Genomic DNA, 20,225 nt, shown 5'->3' on the forward strand with positions numbered 1-20,225 from the left:
ATAGCTTCTGATATCACTCAGGAACAGCAGTGATGGGTTAATTCCAACAAAAACTACAGTTCCATTCAACTGCTGCAACTAAAACCTAGTTGAAAATTTCTGTAGTGCACTGATTGGATACTTACTGGTATAAAATGCATAAAAGTTTGGTGTCCTCATTGGCTAGCTATTTCATTATGAATGTAATGAAAGGGGTGGCTGAGACACAAGCATAGGGAAATCCTATTACAATCTCTGTTTGATATAAAGAGCAATATAAAACTAAATATCAATAAATGGCATGCACAACCTCCCAGGAATAAACTAAAACTGAACTGTAAAGGTTGTTAAGCAAATACTCCATTTGTGCTAAAATCAGAACATTCCTCCAATTTATCATTTAATGGAAGTTGTGTCCAATAAAAATGCAGGTAAGAAGTAGTTGTCTTGCAGTCTTCTTGTAGTCCTTTCTGCATTATTGGCTTAGCATGCTTGTTCTACTCCGTTTCTGTAAGTGGTCATTTTGATAAAGGGAGGGATTTACTTCCATATGTCAAAGCCTCCAGCAAGGAGAACAATGAACATCACAGGGGTGACATCACCAAATACAAGTCAGAGACTGTGATGCCTTAGGTCTAACACTGCAGATACAACTATGAGGCTGTGGAAACAGGGGTGTCTAGGGACCAGAAAGTGTTTATCAGAAAACATTATGAATAAAATGTATATTTTTTATGGTACTGCTTAGTCACAATCAGCATTTCTTCTAAAGTGTTCTATAAGCTAGCAAACCCTCAAGGTTTTTTTGTTATGTAGCATCGAAAGCATATCTAAATTCAAAAACTAAAATGTAATATATCATATCTGATTCCCAGTCCTTGGCTGAATTAGTTTTTATTCAGGCCAGTGGTTCTGCCAGTAATACATTTCCAGTTCTAGAGCAACAACACTTATATACCCAACTGAATCAGGATAATGGGATAAGAGGACAAAAGTACTGAAGCTTTCTTCTTCTCCATAACTTAGATAGGCAGTTTTCTTCTGTAGTCCTCAGAAGAATGTCAGAAGTAAAAGAGCACAAAAGGTCATTCTTTTTTAGAAAATGCAAGTGGTAGTTTTTGCATGAGAGTACTGTGGTCATCCTCCAAAGTGGAAGGACCTCAAAATCCCTTTACTCCCTCAGGATCACAAGGTTCCTGGCATGTGGAATACTTATTCTGGTCCACCTGGCTGAAACTAGACAAAACTTCATCCTCAAAGACCAGCTGAAGCCAGACCACCATGTACTTGTTGAGGACTGAAAAGAGACCCCCCGGAGGAGAGGAAAACAGACCTCCCTCAGACTTTTACAATAGACCCCAAAGAACCTGCACCCTTCATTACTGTGCACAATTTTACAGTATATTCTTTTTTATTATAAAATAAATATAGGTTTATAAGTAAACTATGCCCAGCCTTGCAGTTAGTAACAAATTACTCAAAGAGCTAGCTAAAAGGCTTGTAATAAGAATTGCAGTTCAGGAAAAGCTAGGAAAGTGCCCTGACCAGTGTGCCAGTACTCACAATGGGGTCCCAAACACAAGCAACTTGTTACATGCTAATTGCACACAGATATAAAACACTTTTAGGCACTGTTAACAGACCTCAAGGAACAAAAGTAGAGAAGTTACTTGTTACGGTTACATACCCCTTTAAGGAAGTTGGATAGTCAGTGTGGAGTTTATTACAAATAGGTTTGTTTTCAGACAGGGCTTGTTCACATGGGTGGCCACATTGTATTGGGGAGAAGGCTTACAGGGCACCCAGTTTCAGCTGCTAGGCACACAAAAGCTGTAACAGAGTTAAGGAAGGCATTTTTTGGTATGAAAAGCAGTTTTCCAGTATTGGACACATTGCTTATAGCATTTCATCAACACCCGAAAACTGCAACACAACTGAACCACCTACTAAATGCCAGCAAAAAAAAACTTTAAATCCATTTTAATGATAATGAGAGAGTTGGAACGTTTCTTTACATTTTTAAATAGTTTTAATCAAAATTATGTATTGAAAAATGACTCAAATCCAAACTTAAACTTTTTTTATTTTTTATCAAGAAATACATAGAAAATACATTTCTTCTAAAGGGTAGCCTTCTGGATTAACAAAGTATCTTGTCCACCTCTATTGGAGTAAAAAGTTTTTTCTTTTTTTGTATTGTACAATTCCCATGGAAGACCAACATTGAATTTTTTAAACTCATCTTAACTTCTTTTTTTTTTTTTGCATCACACGTAAAAATAAAGCCAATGAAATCAGAAAGAATTTGCAAGAAGGAAACTTTTTAGCACTTATACAACAATGTCACTGAGGAAGATACAGAGGCAGTTTTTTTCTTTCTATTCGCTGTGATTCATCCCCATGTATTTTCTCAAAAATCCTGAGGGATCATGTCATAGGAAGGTATTGGACCTGAACTTTCTGCCTGTAAAACTTTAGCAGATGTAAACAATTTTTCCTGGGATAACTTTTCACTTTTGAGCAAATTGGCAATGGTTCCAATCCAGGACACATACTTCTCTAGGTTTGTATGATTACCATTAGTTTTGTATCATGCAATGGATCATTGATAAGAACCTTTATGAAAGACAGTATTGGCCAATCACAAGGCCTTCCTGTATGGTTTTGCAGTTGTGGGCTTGATAAAAACACAATGAGACCAAATAAATATATTCAGTGAAGAGAATTGTTGATCATCCTCTCCTTGTAAAGACGACTAATTAGAAAGTTTGGATACCATGCATATATAAAACCAGCACAAATGACAATACTTCATCCCAGTGGTGATGGCTCATAGGCAGTAATATGGCAGACCTTATATATTAGGTACAATTTAGACATAAGTCTCTGATACAAAAATCTGAACAGGGACCCCTTAAACTTTATCTGCCATGTGAAGGAAAATACTTATTAAGCAATGTATTGTGGTGTGTTTTCACACATATATGTCATTGCAGGGCATTTAGCCTATGTGTCATTTGCCCTTACACACTTGCATTGAAAAGCTAGATTTTGCGTAGATGGCCAATAGTATTCAATGGTAAAATAACATTTAAGGATTATGTACTGTGCAGTTTATAACCCTATTATCACATTCTACAATTTATAGGCTTTTACCCCAACACAAATATGCCGGTGGTGTGGTAGAAACCTGAATCCATCTGCTTGATCTGACAAGGTGACTATTGAGTCTGAATTCCTGGCAGATATAAAAACACAAGGTTAATGCATATAATAAATTCATTAAAGATAATGTTAATGTGCTGTAATACAATGAAGGGTAAGTACCTGAATTTTAAGTAATCACAGCCTTTTGCAACCCTATGATTGCAAACAGATACAACAGATCTCAGGTATACCACATACACTTCTATTGACAAGAAGCAGGCTGGTCGGTTGACTCATTAGGGTGCTGCTTCTCCTTTACAACACAAGTTGGGGACAGAAAGTTGACCAGGCTGAAATGTCAGGTCATCAACATTGCTGTAATGGTTGTACATCTGGTGATCAAATCAGGAGAAGATGCAAATTCTTTAGGAAGAACAACATTAAAAAAAATGAAATAAATATATATATATTATATATACAATATATATATTTATATTTATATATGCATTAGTCTTCTGTCTGAAAATAGCCCCACTGGTAAATGCCTACTAATCCCAATATAGGTTGGCCCTAAAGTTATTCAGTGTCAGTAATACTACATTGTTTCCTGTTGATCATCATATTTTTATGTGGCCCTCTTACTTCCTAGAAAACCCAATGATGGCCTAGTTAAAATGTGGCTGTTTCAGCAAAATATCAGGAGACAATGCTGTGGTAATAGTGCTGGCTTGATATATGCTGTAGTGTAACAGGAGCATAGATCAATTATGTTCACATGACATCTTAGGCCCTTAGAAGTAAAAAGACTCATGAACACCAATAAAAGCCCCAATCATATTAGTGGTGCGTTTATGAGCATTTATGGGTATCTTAAACTGTTAGTGTTTACAGGTTTTTTAAAAGCAGTTATAGGTATTTTAGAGTGACCAAACACTGCAAGCTGCATTTTTTGCAGCACAAAACAAAAAAATATGATAAACTATTCTGGGTGTACTGGCACATTACAACAAATGTAAAATGTCACACACAGTCTGTGTAAAGTAGATCTACAAAGACACAAAGGGCTGGGGCCACAAAGAGAGTGCTGGAAGACTTTCCTCTGCCAGAAGATGTGACTCGAAATCTAAATAGGAAGCAGCTAGCTATAAATTGCCAACCAACTGCAGGTGCCTATTGACCAATGTCAAATTGTTGAAATGTTTCCTTCTAGGGCCACCAACCCAAAATATCTTACTATGCCAGCTCAGGGGCAAATACACCCCAGGACAGTCCCTTATTGTTAACCAAGGTAGTATTAACCACAGTTATGCATACATGGCCCTAAGTCAAAGGCCTGAACAAAAACAAAACTTTCTTTTCATTTTTTCATATTTTAATGGGCACCTCTGGGAACTTCTGGATGACTTCAGCAGTAGAGCTAAAGAGATACAAAGGTTTTGTGACCACTAAAAAGCAGCAACCAAATAGCAATTGCCCTAAACTTTTCTTACTTATGAAAAGAGAGGTCTGACTGGTTACGTTGGGTTTCTGCAAATCTTATTTTATAAATCAATGTTTTTGGAGAAAATCTATAAAGGGTCACTAGCACATCTTACATTCATTTAAACACCAGAATGAGCTTTAGTTCTTTATCTGATCATTTACAGCATGGGTGAACTCTGAATGCTAACAGATCTGCCTTATGTAAAAATAATTCTGTGGTTAGTGTAAGCTGGTTAGGGCTGGAAATCTGCCTCTACCCAGGAGGGTGCTATGCTATCAGAGGGCGTAAAACTACAGGAGAGCCAGGGCTGGCATTAAACCATGAGCATTTGGAGATAAGCAGCAAACACTGAGTCACATAACACAGGGGTGGGCTGCCTGAAGGGTCTGTATGACTAAACACTGGCCCAGATAAATGCCATAACTTTAAAGGGTAAATGACAACAAAAACACAGTGCTTGTAAATTTTCTCTTGAATATTTGGGTTTATGAAGGCAAAATAAGGCAACACATGCATAAAACTCTCAGAATACTTGGATGTAAAGTACTCCATTAGACAAAACTTTTTAGCTTTGAATAGAGTAGGGAAAGACTGGAACTCCTATCAGGTTTTACTGTAGTAGTTCATTAATTTGGAAATATTACTTCACTTCTTGTCTCATACAAAAGGTTATCCCCAGGAAAGGAAGTTAGAGAAAATCTATCCAGATAGTAGGGAAAATGCTTTTCTGAAGTTAGGAAGCAAATGATAGAACCTCTGACAGCTTTTCAGTGTTCAATTAGAGAAAGAAGAAAGATGGCTTTTTGTGGCAAACTAGTACTGCTAAAAGCATCAGCTATTTTATTTGAAACCATACAACAAAATATAAAACATGAAAGTTGATACATAATGACAGAAATCATTACATATGGAACCGTCAGATTGTATACACAATATAGATGTTGGGCTTGAGACCCAATGTGTAAAGACCATTTTGACAGTTTTTTGTCTTGAGCTGGCTGCAGACATCCCATTCTTACCACGTTCCACCAATGATAGAAAACTGGGGAACCTCTGAGGCACTTCATTCCTCCCTGACACCCTTTCCATATATAAGCTAATGCAGTAGGACTCTTAAGAATATTCATGTTCAAATTCCTTTCCTAATAAACTCATTAAGGAACTAGATTGTAACCTCTTCGGGGCAGGGTCCTCTCCTCCAGTGTCACTGTCTGTATTTGTTTGTCATTTGCAACCTCTATTTAATGTACAGCACTGCGTAATATGTTGGCGCTATATAAATCCTGTTTAATATTAATAATTATTACGGAACAACTATCTCTATAAATTGTCCCATAAACCACAAACTCAACAAATATGCGGACTAATTAATACTGCTTAACATGTTGGAAAACATTTCCATCAAATAGGTTTGAACACAATTTAGGACGAAGTGTTTCTTTGCCTAAAGACCTTCTGTCTTCCTTCTGCTTTTTACCAACTTAAAGAACTTTAGGTCTCAATATCCCCTGAGGAAGCAAATGTGCGAAACGCGTCGGGTATGAGACTCCAATTTACCACAAACAATTGTTTGTGGTAAGAAAGAATGAAGGAAAGAAAGAAAGAAACAAAGATTGAATGGTCTTTACACATTGGGCCTCAATATCTACATGTATGAAGACCAACATCTACAATGTGTATACAATCTGACGATTCTATATGTAATGATTACTGTCATTGTTTATCAACTTTCATATTTTATATTTTGTTGTATGGTTTCAAATAAAATAGTTGATGCTTTTAGCAGTACTAGTTTGCCACAAAAAGCCATCTTTTGTCTTTCTCTAATTTTTTACTGATCTGGCTTGGAAACAATGAAAGCAATCATTTGGAATTTTCCCCTGGGATACATATCTCTATACAGCTTTTCAGTGTTGTCAATTTTCCTGTTAAATATTACACCTCCTGCCTGGTAAAATATTGTCCCTAGAACAGGGAATAAGAGAAAATCAGGTCTCTGGATAGGACTAAAACCTTACAGGGCTTCTATCATTTTCCCATTCTATCCCAAAGTAAAAAAAATGGGCATAGATGCACATGTGTGTAATGCTTCCTAAACGGAGGCAGACATTTTATATTCTCAGTCCATATCTGGACAAACTCATGGCACCCTTGCCAAGAGTAAACCTGTCACCACTAGATATAAGGAATTATAATATATATTTATGTCTTTCTTTTTCTTCAGTACTTGCTCTGATTATTCTTGGGAACCCAGAACCTATATATAAGTTATATGTAATACCTAATTCAGTGGTGGACATAGCCAACAGTGAGCGCCTCTGCAGAACAGACTTCTGCCCCCCACTGCTGAACTGACTTGGAAGTCCCATGCGGGCCCTCCAAGCCCTCCTAGCATTGAGGGTATTGAGACTAAGGAGCATATGAGTGCCTCGTGCAGACTCTTTGCACCAACCTATGTCTGCCCCTTAACATAAGGCAACAGGAGAGTTATCAGCTGGGATTAGATGTGAACAGTGTGGGAGCTAGCTATCTAGCTAGCTAGTCTGTGTTGAACAGGAGTATTAGGATGAAGATTTCACCTTTGCTATGGCTTTGGTCCTAGTGGGTTACCTAAAGCTTGCCTCACTTCCCCACAGTTCTGGCTGAACTCCCAATTTTTTTGTTTTCATTTATCCAAATAGTTGGTTCCAGCTCTTTTTTCAGCTTTGTAGATATATGTGATCATGATTGTGGTGGTGGTAGTATTTAACCCAGCCCTAAGAATTTTAATAGACACACATGGGGTTTGCATCATTAAAAATACAAAAATGACCCCTATACACTCAATATATCTACATTCATTAGGCAAAGCAGCTGTACTAAGCTCATTCATCGGTCATTTTTCTGGCATCATGGCAATATTAAGACTCCTCTGGACCAGGAACAACACTACTGCTCATGTAGTTGCTTGTACATTTTTTTAATCAATGTGCAGATGATTTAAAGGAATTGGCAGCTTCAATACTCATTGCTTGATGACAACCACTAGCAATGCATATGTTTTTGCTCAGTTGCTTTACAAAAGTAACCATTGGACTCATGAGCCAGAATGAAAGTGTCTTGGAGCCAGCAAGGCACAATCTGGTCCACCAGCTTATCAGGAAAAATGAGTGAATCAGGTGACACATCCTTCAACATGACTAGCATTGAGGGTGGGTTTTCTTTTTTCTCTAGACTTCTGGCACACATAAGGCAAGATTACGACCTTGTAAATACAGTCTGAAGAACTGCAAAAGTCACTTTAATGTTAATTCATGCTACCGTTGCTGAGAAACCAGCAGCAAAAGATAAGAAGTATGCCTTACATTTCTGACATTTTTGCAGGGAGCAACCAATCATCTGTATAGAAACTGCATGAATTACTCAACATGGCTGCACCCAGAGTGAATTTATTACTGCACAGTACATTAATCCAGATGATAACAGACACAGGTAAGGAATATTACTATATCTGATTGATTCATTCCTGCATGTGCTTGGAGCCTGCCACAAGCAACATAGTAGGACCCCTTCACCGGCTTGGTGTTGTAACCTTTCTCAGTGTAATGATTTTCTCGATTACAAGAGAGGCATTCATTAAACTGAAGAGAAGTCAGAAAGCTTTTGGATTACTAATAAGTACAGAGGAATGTGGAAGGGGCAGAAGAGGTCCACCTAGGGTTACCAATAATTCCTTGGGTCTTCCATGCATCAGCAAATGTGACCCAAGCTTCTATAGGCTAGGTTCTGTTTTTCAGGTGAACCTATAGCTAGGTATATTAGGATGATATCAATGGCCAATTCTTCTTTTCTTATTATCACACACATATCACACATTTCCCCTGCATGAAGCAAATTTTTTTGTTTTAATCCCAGTCCAATAAAGGTTGCACCATGGAGGTCTTAAGTAATGGAAGCAGAGCAGATAAAATATTTATTGTGACCAGTGATGTATAACACACCACTGGGTGCCAGAATTAACCTCTAATTAATTAAAAAAACTTCCTTCACATTTCTGTCAGAAATTTCAAAGTTCACCTCTTGTGTCTGAACTCATACCCAATCCGTCAGAGATTTTTCATATTGCCATTTTATACATTTAATCTTCATTAAACATATAGTATACCTTAGCTCCTTGTCACACATCTGTTGAATGTTTAGGCTTGAAATGAACATTTTCAAGCAATGTAGACAAAATGAGTATGTCCTGGATTTTAACTGATCCCTCTATTATAAAGCTTTTGGTGTACATGATGTGGACCAACTCACATAGACCATCTTAAGCTGTCTCATCGTAAGCCCACATCCCTTTTATAGTTAAGACGTCCCTGTTTTCTGCACGTTGTTTAGCAGACTTGACATGGCTTGGCAATGGAGTCCATGAGGGGCTGTTGACTGGTTCTCTGTACCATAAGAGAGCAGACTGAGGGCATTTTGCAGCACATTGTTTTGCCCCACAGAAGAGCTAAACAACTTGAAGTGAATGGCAGTAGGCTGCATTTTCCTTTCTAATTGTGCTTGTAGACGTTACCTGTAGTATTAAACCCACACTGTATACATAAGGTGCATTAAGGGACTTTGGAATGGACCAAGAACTGAGCTCCTTTGAGGCACCATTCCATAACTTAGTGAGTTTTATAATCCAGTTGTATAGAGGAACTTAGTAGATACCCAATGTCTTCATAAAAAGAATATGAAATGAGGTTGTCCTCTCTCCTACTTGTATGGATGTGGATAAGTTAGTCCTTTTGGTTCTATATGGTAGTATATATATACACAAAGATGATAACCAGCAAGTTTAAGATGGTTCCAATAATGCCCAGCATGGCTAAAATACGTTCCTCACGGTCTTCCTTGGATTCTGATGACCTTCCAGGATTCATTCCTTCTCTTCTCCCACCTGGAATCATTTTCACAAAAATATGTTCCTCTTATAAGCTGACTTCTCCCTGGAGAAAAGAGAATAATCATTTACCAGTTTACACAACGTATGCAAAGGTACTAGTAACACTGCAGCATTTATATCCGCATATATTGTATATAGGTCATCAAAAACATAACAATGTGCTCTACACCATTTATTCTTTGTCTTTTAATATACCATACCTCTCTAACGTGTCTAGGCATATTGAGGAGATATGACCTTTAAACTTTTCTCTTTTTCCTTCTATCCCCTGAGAGCTATACTGAAATCCCCAACTGTCAAACAATTCAGATTGCATGCCTAAAGGCTGCTAAAGATGCTTGCACAGCTTTATATGTTATCCCTCCATAATGACATGCTTGTGTAATTGCATTTTTTTAGTTCACATATCATTTAAGACCGGCTTATTGGTTAACACTTCTTAAAACAAAAGACATGCATATGTCATCGCAAAACGAGCAAAAAAACATAATTTATTTAAATGTAGAATACATCTCAGGATACTCTACTGACTATTCTGCATGAATAGTGCTTTCCTGCTATTCCTCATTGCACAAAAAAGTTGACAAATACCTAATGTGTCCTTATTTTAATATGGTTATGTGCCAACACAGGCTCTGGGCCTCGCTCTTTCTTATCTGGCTTGCACACTTTTGGCACATTATGGGATGAGATACCCATTTCTCCTACAGTACCATCTCAACAGGGACACAATGTGGGGAGGGTGACAACATTGCCCAGGATCAAGGCATAATAGGAAAGAGAGCAAGGAAATGATCACTATGATAATTATATAAATAGGAAGTTAGGGGACTTTATCCAAAACAATAAAAATAAAGATTTCAACTGAAGTTACACTTAAATCCACACACAGCTATATGGCACTCATAGATTTTTTGAAAATCAAAATTATTAAAGGAAAAGTGTACTAAAAATATGTAAGTTTCATTTATCAAACGCTTCGAATAAAATCCTATTTTCTTGGTTTTCATGCTGATCCAAAGACTTCTGTACCTACTGTCCTTGTAGGCATATGAGAAGTTCTGACTTCACTTAAGCTGCGTACACAATTGCAATAATTATTGTTGAAAATGAACGACTAACGACCGATCGTCTAATATTGGTTAGCAAAAGTGCACAACAACGCCGAAGATCGAGGATTGTTGCTAGAAAGGAACGACCGTCCCAGGAGATCTGAGTGAGTGACGATCGTTCACTATCTATCCTGTGTACAGTCGTTCAGTGATCGTGGATGGTTCTGAAGTACACTTTTTCCTTTACATGTCACTTCCTGCATCGTTCAAACAATCGTATCCAGCGTGTGTACACTATTGGCTTTTTCAGATGTTGGTCAGCATTGGAAGCTTTTGATATTTCTTTCAGTATACATTTCCCCTACATTTCACATATTTTTTTAATGAACATAAACTAATTTTTGCAAGCAGTGTATTTTATAACAGGCATCTATCACCAAATTTTTAGTATGCCATACAGGTCTGCCAGTAGGCTGAAAAGTCTCTGGGGCTGGTCAAGTAAATGTTCCCATTTCATTAATAAAAAAAATCCTTTCATTGTAGCTGGCTAACAAAAATGGGCAACGTCAGGCCCAGCTTTTGAAAGAAGTCTGAACAAATGAACTATGCCAGTAGGACGTCAGCTATGAGCTGACTATTCTACCATCTGTATCTAAACATATGTCGGTGTGTATTATGTACAGGCTACAATAAGGAGTTTTGACCACAGCAAATAAATCTGATTGACAATTACAGGCAACAATCTCCTTTCCATTTATAGAATTCCCTTGGTAGAGTTTCTTAATTCAGTGACCCTGTTAGGCTGAGGCTTATATGTTATTGCTATATGTTTGTTCATCTATCTGCCTGCTGACAGGATCTATCTATCTGCCTTCTGACAGTTTATATCCATCTATCTATCAATGCTCAGAGATCCAGCAAGTCCAGCATTTAATATGAGGACTGTTGTGTTGGATGGTCTAGCAATTCTGGCATTCACATAAGAATGGGTATGTTGAATTGTCTAACAGTTCAGGCCTTTAACATAAGAACTGCTACGTCTAGCAATTCTGCCATTTAATACATGAACTAGTATGCTGGATGGTCCACCAATCTAGCATTTACCATTAGAACTGGTGTGTTGGATGGTCTAGCAATCCCGCATTTACCATAGGATCTGGTATTTTAGATGGTCTAGCAATTTTGGCATTTAACATAAGAAAAGGCTTGTTGGATGGTCTAGCAATTCTGGCATTCAACACAACAACTGATAAATTGGACAGTCCAACAATTCCAGAATTTACCACAGGAATTAGAATGCTGGGTGGAGAATGCTCTCTTTCTCAATCTTTTTACAACAAAGAATTCTTGAAAAGGTTTTCAGGTAATTCCCACCTAAAATGCTCACGGTATATTTGTATGGCACTTAAAGTAGAATTTCTGCTCCTGCATCCTTTTTCATTTCATCAAAGATATTTATCTTTACGAAATATGTTTTTTTTCGAGTCTTCCTCCATGTAAATTTAGTGACGGTGCCACAGAAGTTACAGGAAAGTGAGTGCGTTGCTTTCTGGGATCAGAGGTTGAAAGATTAAAACACACCAATTTGCTCCTACCACAATTTGATAATCCAAAGAATTACCTTGAATTACTTTGAATGCCTATAAACAAATATTTACAGGTACACTGGACCTGATTTATTAAAGATATCCAAGTTTAGAGAGGATACACTTTCATCAGTAAAGTTGTGTGATCCAGTAAACCTGGAATGGATTCAAAACATTTGCTAGCAATTAGAAAATGACTTTGAAGAAATCCATTTCAGGTTTGCTGGATCACATAGCTTCATTGGTGAAAGTGTATCCTCTCCAGCCTTGGAGCGCTTTAACGAATCAGGCCCACTGTGTGGCATGTATGTGTAGAATGTCAGCGGTTGTCATTATGGGGGCTGAAATGGAAAACTAGGAAGTGAATTCAGGAGATTGATTGTAATGAAGATGGCATGATTAGTCATGATAAAAGTGAAAGCTAGAGGTAAACTTTGAGCTGTGCCTTTTAATCTTTTTATAGATTGGTGAGAATTTCTCTTTGAAACCCAAACCCCAACCCAACCCAATAACTATAGCTCAGTGATAATCATGAAATGAAACAAATAGTACATTGAAAACTGTAATGACCTATAACTTTGGTCATTATAGAATGTTCTGCCACTGGTCTTTTCTTAAGGATCTCCAACCTCTAGAGAAACCCTGGTTGAAAAAGTCTGATATATCACATGTAATGTTAATGACATACCATGGTTTTGGTTCATTTTTACACCAGAACAAACTAATTATATGCTTTAATATGTATTTCAATTGTTTAGCAGTATGCTTTAAATGCCTTCATTTAAAAAGCCTTGACACAAAAAGCACCAAAAAATTGCAGAAAGCAGATTTTTTTTTCTTAACACATAACATATTTCTTTAGTGAAAAAAGCAGCATGATGCATGACAATAAACCTCAGGTGAACGAGCCCCAAGTGACGACCTGCGTGTGGACTACAGCGAAGGAGTCGTTGAAATCTCTAATTATAATTGTGTCTTAATTCTTTTTTGTTTTCCTGGTCCCAGGAGAGCTGATGAGGAGCAAATTGTCAGATCTATGACTCTCAGCATCTTGACAGATGAGGTGTTTGTGTCAGCATGACTGCTCAGTCAACACAACAGAAGCCAGGGAATTCTGGGTTTCGTGAAATCTGGCATCATAAGCATCTTGTTACATATAAAACTGCGGGTAATATCTGATGGAGTTTTGGCTGTCAAAGCTGTAAAATAAACAGTCTTTGCAAAGCTACTTTATTTACTCAAAAGGTTGTGGACACCCAACCATTATACCGAAATGAGAGTGCATCTTATTTCAAAGCTCCATCATGAACTACAACAGCCTCCACTCTTATGAAAATGGTTTCCCCACAATTTTGAAGCTCTGGGAATTTGTGTCCATTTACAAAGTCCATGTTTATGAGAACACCTGGTTAGCAATTGACATTCTAATTCATCGCAAAGCTGCTCAGGGCTTTATGTATGCCAATAAAGTCTCCCATACCAAACTTGTCCAACCTTGTTTATATGGACCTGAGTGTGTGCACAGGGAAACAGCCATGATGGAACTATCACAAGACCAACAGCACACATCTTGTCTAAAATGTCCTTGTATGCCGTAGCATTACTTAGATCCTAACACCGTAACTAGCTATTATGGATGGGTGTCCAAATGTTTCTGGCCATATAAAGCAAATAAGATAAACCAAGGAGGCAAATGGTAAATAGGTTTATGCACATCTGAGAAAATAGTACATCAAAAAACATTAAAACTTCTGATATCTAATGCTGTTATCTATTGTAATTCTTTACACACACTGTAGCCAAGGATTGCAGCACAAGCTCAAATAATTAAATTGTGGCCTGTGGTCCTGACTGTTATACAGACATGGAGATGAATGCATCAATCTATATTTTTTAGGTTTGTTTAAAAAGTTTGATTGTATCGGAAGTATTCACTTATCATGGTCCCACACAAATTTGCTTTTTATTCAGATTGAAATTACGATTAAAAACTGTATTCCAATCTTGTGTAAATTCTTAATTAACCAGAAATCCCAAAAAGATCAAATTGAAATAAATAATGATATTCTGCTATACTTGATATAACCTCATAGAAAACAGTCAAACATTTCTCATCCTGATTACGACTGGAATCAACATGGTCAAAATTAATTGCCACAATCCCCTAAATAGATCTGACTGTAATTTTGAAAGCATACTGAACACAGAAGCTAAAATACACAGAAGTCCACAATCTTCTATTGGTGTTTTATAGTCATGTATATAATACTATATATATATATATATATATATATGTATTAATAATATATAAAAAGTCATGAGTCGCAGATCGTAGTGGTGTATTGAAAGGGGTGTGTATGCAAACAACATTTTCCAGAATGTCTGATACGGGGTGGAATTAGCTTCTCCCCTATTGCAATAAAAGCAGATGAAAGTGTTAAATGGTTACAATTAGTAATTTCAACAGGTTCTTGATTTCAAATAACATCCTGCTTTTCATTCAGAGCAGAGTTCTATTATTAAGAACTTCATTAAAACCTTGACTCCAGGCAAACAGCTGAATATATCATTACGTTGAGCCAATCTTGTGATTACCAAACCTCAGGCCATGCTGAGCAGCCAGGCAGACAACACCCAATTTTTATGTTTTTTTCGGCATCCAGTGTCACCTCTTGACCTCCAGTATGTTCTATGGACAAAAGAGCAGCCCAGTGACACGGGAATCTCTGGAGTTGAACATGGAAATAACAGAGTTGTCTTTCTGGCTATGCATTGTGTTCATCAGTAGAAGTAACATGGCAGTTGAAGAATTGCACATGCTACACATGTATTTGTGTTTTTTTCACGTATTTATATATCATACTAAAACATTGCATGGTTTATTCCAGAAAAAAAAAATAATAAAAAATCTATTTGATAATATGGGTGCAATTCTGAAAAGGAAAATAGGGTCATCCGATAATGTAAGATAGATCACAAAAAAAAATGGCATTTATTTCCTCCAGTTCATATTATCTGTGTAAGTTAAAGTAACCCTAAAGGGGGGGGGGGGACCTAAAAATGCCAAGAACAGTAATATACACCTAAATGGGATGACTATCACCCCATAAAAGCAACTCTTAACTCCTACTACTACTCCAGGTAGTTAAAAAATGCACACAAAGCAACTTTGTCATTAATAATACATCATAAAATTATTTTGTTAATACAAGCAGTGTAAGTACCTTAATTTGATTTATCATCAGCCACTTGCAGTCTGCTATGGGATCTGCTGCTGAGCTCAGAGATGGGAAAGAGAAACTGCACGATAAGCCAATTAGTTGTGCTGTAGTGAGAGGAGAACGATGATTGGAGGAAAGAGCGGACTGAAAGAGTGATGTGCTTGTGGGTATGAGTAGGCAGGCGCAAGGCAGGGCTGTGTGAAGGAACTGAGTAAATCTCTAGACTGGAGGGACAGAAAGTAGTCTAAAACGAATCCCTTATACGTATTTCATCTGTATATTTAGCTGTTGCCTGGAGTCCTGCTTTATGTTTATTGAAGCCTGTGTATAGTTTGGGACAACGTCCTTTACCCTGGTCTTAAATTAAAATGTTTTCTAAAGGACCTGAGGCTCCTGCAATAGCTTTTGCAATAATGGTGAATGCTGTTTCCTAAACCAGGTATAATTAGACATTTATACATACCTTTGTTACATGGCTGGCCATTTGTGGTGCAGAGTTGCTTACCACATTGGCTTTACAAATCATTAAAAAATGACTGCAACTGGTTCAGAAAATGCTTTGCCAATGGTTTGTAGTCTAGTGTTTATTTTGTTATACATAAATACATTACATTTCACACCGAGAAAGATAGCAGAACCTAGACTCTGGAATTATTCAAAAAAACGGCACAATAAGCCATGGCCTGGGTAAAGAAGATCTTAGAGATCTAAAGAAGATCTAAAGAAGATCTCAAGAGTTAACTTACCTATACCTTTCTCCATATTATTTTACATATTTTTATAGGTTCTTCAGAGAAAAAAATATTGAGCATTTTTCACAGAGCCAACTTGTAGAATACCTACTTTTAATTTATCTGAAGTGTATGGAGAATGTATGATCTGGCTTTTTTCTGTACAGCACAATACCAATGGCCTAGAATGGTACCTACAAAAAACCTGGCCCTGGTAGAGTTACATTTGGACCATGGATAGGTCAGGCTGCTACACCCATTATGTTACTGATAACACAAATTACATACATGATATTACAGCACTTCCCATGCTCACTGTTCACAGCAACAAAAAGGCACCATCCTGAGTCATGTAGATTATCAGGTAATTAAATTGTCACCATACATTTCCTAACCATATCATCCTAGATTGTAAGCTCTTCAGGGCAGGCTCCTCTCCTCGTGTCACTATCTGTATTTGTCTGTCATTTGCAACCCCTAATGTACAGCGCTACGGAATATGTTGGTGCTATATAAATCCTATTTATTAATGATAATAATAACGAAGTATAGGTACGGTCAAGGTAAGAGACACAAGGTGCAGCTGATTCTGGGCCCATAGAGTCAGGGAGCCCAAACATGACTGTTCCTTCCTTTTATCATCAATCAGCTCTCAACTCCACAATGTGGACAATATCAAGCAGCATTAATCTTTCCTTCAAATGCCCTTTTCTTTGTCTGGTATATACTGCTTGAGGCTCAGGTAGGCGGTAAAAAAGGTTGCGCTTTACCACATTTAATAAAAATGACCAATCTTATGGTTAATTGGACTAGCTAAAGGTTCTAGGTATTTCTATTTAATTAAATTAAATTGTGCAGATTATACCTATTATAACACACACAAAGGGAACAGGAGATCAGGAAAGGGATCATACACAACACAAATGTTGCTCAGGTAATTTGTGAGCGCTGACTACCTACCATGCACCGCTTCACTTTCTGGGAACAGATACCACTCGAGCAGCTGGTCTCCTCTCCTCCAATTCGCCCAAGCAAGATGTGGCAAGGAAAAACTTCGCCAATCCTCTTCTTTTGTTCAGAAACTCCACAGAATACAAAGATAATCTCCTAATACTGAGCCAGATATCACAACATCTGGAGAGGGGGATGGAGGAATATGCAAGGTATCTCCATTATAAGGGTCTTCTTTGTGATATGACAACTGAGCTCATATCATCTCCTCCAGATGTGCTGCAGCAGAAGACTCTCTACTTCCAAGCCTGGAGGCGTTCAGCATATCTGGTCAGAGATCAGTCTTAGAAGGAAGATTTACTAACATTTACTAAATGTAAACAAATTTGACATTAAACCTGCTAATCCCTTGTCAAGGTAAACAGTTTAACTGTAATCTCTTTTAAATCAAATACAAACAGAGGTGCAGCCATGTCTTCCTGCAGATGCACTGACAACCTCTGGAAATGGCTAAAAATCTTCAGCTGAAACTCCCTTGGCTGTGTTTTATAGCTCTGATAAAGAGATATATAGAAAAGTTGAAAAATCTTTGTGACTACACTGGTGCAGAAGAAAGGTAAGAAATGCAGGATGAAGCACCACTAATAAAGGAAGGTAAGAGATGCAAAATTCGGCGCTCTTGGAAGAAGAAGGTTACAGCTGAATTTTGAAGTGCTCCTGGCAAAAAGAAAGCAAAACAGGTCCAGGAGTAAGTGTTATAGAAAGCCAATAGCTAATACAGGTGCAGGATAAAGCTCTCCTGACAACAGCAGGTAATAATTGCAGGATAGAGATCTCTCCTGATAAATGGAGATAGAACAGGTTCAGAATGAAGTTATTTGACAAAAGAAGATAAAACAGGCGCACGATGAAGTGTGCAAATTTCCAATACCTCAAAGACCATCAGAAATTCCTAATACGCAACTGAGTCAAGTGGCATTGTCTCTTTGCACAGTTATTGAAGTATTGTACACGCACAGAGGCAGAATCTTCCTGAACACATGTAGGAGGCAGAGAGGGCCACACAATATCCATGTAATATTATTGTCATGGATTTGTTTTGGTTTTCGCTCATAGGCCAGGTTTTCGGATTGCTGCATGCACAAAAAGCTTTCGGTGCAACACATCCAGTGTATGAATCCATGTATAATTCAGGCTACCTACTCGTGCCACGTTCTATCAGACACTCCAGCCTAGATCCTTGGGAATGTCTATGCGAATAAAAGCATGCTTCGTCTCATCATGTTCTTGCTTTAGGGACAATAGATTGCTTTTGAATGATCCAGACAGGATGCGTTGGATGGAGTGTGTTATTAGTCCCAACGCCTAAATTTTAGGTACCCAGGATAGCTCCGAGCTCCACAGTCACACAGGTGGTCGTCTTTCTCCAGTCGCCTGCAATTAAAGCTTTTCGCCGCCTGAGCAGAAGGAGAAGAGAAATGATCTGTGATTGCTTTCAATGGTCTCCAGAACAAGCCATCCCTGTCACATCTACATTCAGCAATCTCTGTCTTCTGCTTTGCTATCCATGCTGTCTTCTTTTTCATGGAATGTCTCTCTGTTTTTGTTTTTTTTAATAAATGATCCCTGTTGCTTGTTCTCTTTTTTTAGATATTTCCCCCTTTCTTCAATCTATCAGCTCACATACTGCCCACCCCTCTCACCCTTTTTCCCAAATCTCCTCTTCCTCCTTCTCATCCTCTTCTGTATTGTACCTCTCTCCTTCTTCTCCAACCTGGAAAGTGTGACTCCCCTCCCCTCCTCTCTTTAATATCCTCCTCCCTTCTCCATCCTCCTTCTCTGTCTCTTCCACCCACCTCTCTGCCTTTATTCTCACAAATACTACTTATTATTTGTTGTTCTCCATCCCCCTATTATCTGTGCATTATATACCCAACTCCCTAGTCTGCACGGAGCATCATCCATCTATTGTGCCTTAACCCTTGTACATGGTTATGTGCACTCAGCTCTTCCACAAACCTGGCTGATGCCCCTGTTTCCAATTACCTAGAGATCTGTGTTCTGTAGCAAATACAAGGTTAGCAATACAGAAACAAATGTAAAAGCCAAAAATGCTGGTGAATAATCGGACCAGGCAAGGACCCCAACATAGCAGATAATCACCCAGAATTCTTACAGCCCTTGGCCTGCTAATGAGGCGTACTTGATTCAATAATGCTAGGCATGCACAATGCAATGTTATTTTCAATAGATAGTATGACTGATATAACAATTAAATTAAATTGATCCTTGCAATTGATTACAAGTAATAAATGTATCATCTGCTGATCTGAATTACATTGATTTTACCATTATAAATTATAAAATATTCATAGTAACAAAAAAAGTTATTTTGATTTATGATTGTTAACCAATCTCCAAAAAAAAAGCCTTGCCAAATCAATTTTTGACATGGATCAAAAATGTACTTTATTGATTGATTCTTAAACAATACATCTTTTTTGTAATCCAATATAACATAGGGCTCTATTTATAAATCAGGGAATCAGACATTCCTTTAACATTCCCTCTTGGGAATCTTCCAGGGCCATGTGTTTCAATGGCAGTAATTGATTCCAATCGAGAATGCTTGAGGGAATTGGCCTGATTTATTAAAGCTCTCCAAGGCCAGAGAGAGTACACTTTCATCAGTGAAGCTGGGTGATCCAGCTAACCTGGAATGGATTTCTTAAAATACATTTGCTATTTGTTAGTTATGTTTTCAATCTGGGACCAGATTCATTCCAGGTTTGCTGGATCACCCAGCTTCACTGATGAAAGTGTATCCTCTCCAGTCTTGGAAAGCTTTATTAAAGTTTTTATTAAAACTTTATTAAAGTCTGATTCCCTGTTTTATAAATAGAGCCCATAGTGTTTTTGGCAGTTGTTAATGTCCCCCCCCCCCCCCCCTCTTTCTTTTTCTTTTATGACATGTATGACCTTTTGACATGGTATGCCCTCTTTTTTTATGTGGAATGACTACTGTTTAAGATGTACTAATGCTGTTCAGTTATATTTATATTTTGTCACGTTACATAATTTAACTTTTGTTATTGTAATGTTTTCACCTTGCTGTATTCAGACTGTATATTATGAATAAACTTTTTTTTAT

At 37.6% G+C, this 20,225-nt stretch overlaps 2 long non-coding RNA genes across 2 annotated transcripts in view; one reads left to right on the forward strand and one right to left on the reverse strand.

The window, feature by feature from the left end:
- Positions 1-2,044: 2,044 nt before the first annotated feature.
- Positions 2,045-18,760, reverse strand: LOC140343419 (uncharacterized). The gene is made up of 2 exons (XR_011923324.1): positions 17,084-18,760; positions 2,045-9,576 (listed from the first exon to the last, which is right to left on the reverse strand). It is a non-coding gene; the product is annotated as an uncharacterized lncRNA (long non-coding RNA).
- The window catches only part of LOC140343420 (uncharacterized), a 30,842-nt gene continuing 18,537 nt past the window's right edge, over positions 7,921-20,225 (forward strand). The window contains exon 1 of the long non-coding RNA XR_011923325.1: positions 7,921-8,080. This is a non-coding gene — a long non-coding RNA (uncharacterized lncRNA). The remainder of the gene's footprint in view (positions 8,081-20,225) is intronic.

The sequence above is a fragment of the Pyxicephalus adspersus genome, chromosome Z, assembly GCF_032062135.1.
Source record: "Pyxicephalus adspersus chromosome Z, UCB_Pads_2.0, whole genome shotgun sequence".
Taxonomy (NCBI): domain Eukaryota; kingdom Metazoa; phylum Chordata; class Amphibia; order Anura; family Pyxicephalidae; genus Pyxicephalus; species Pyxicephalus adspersus.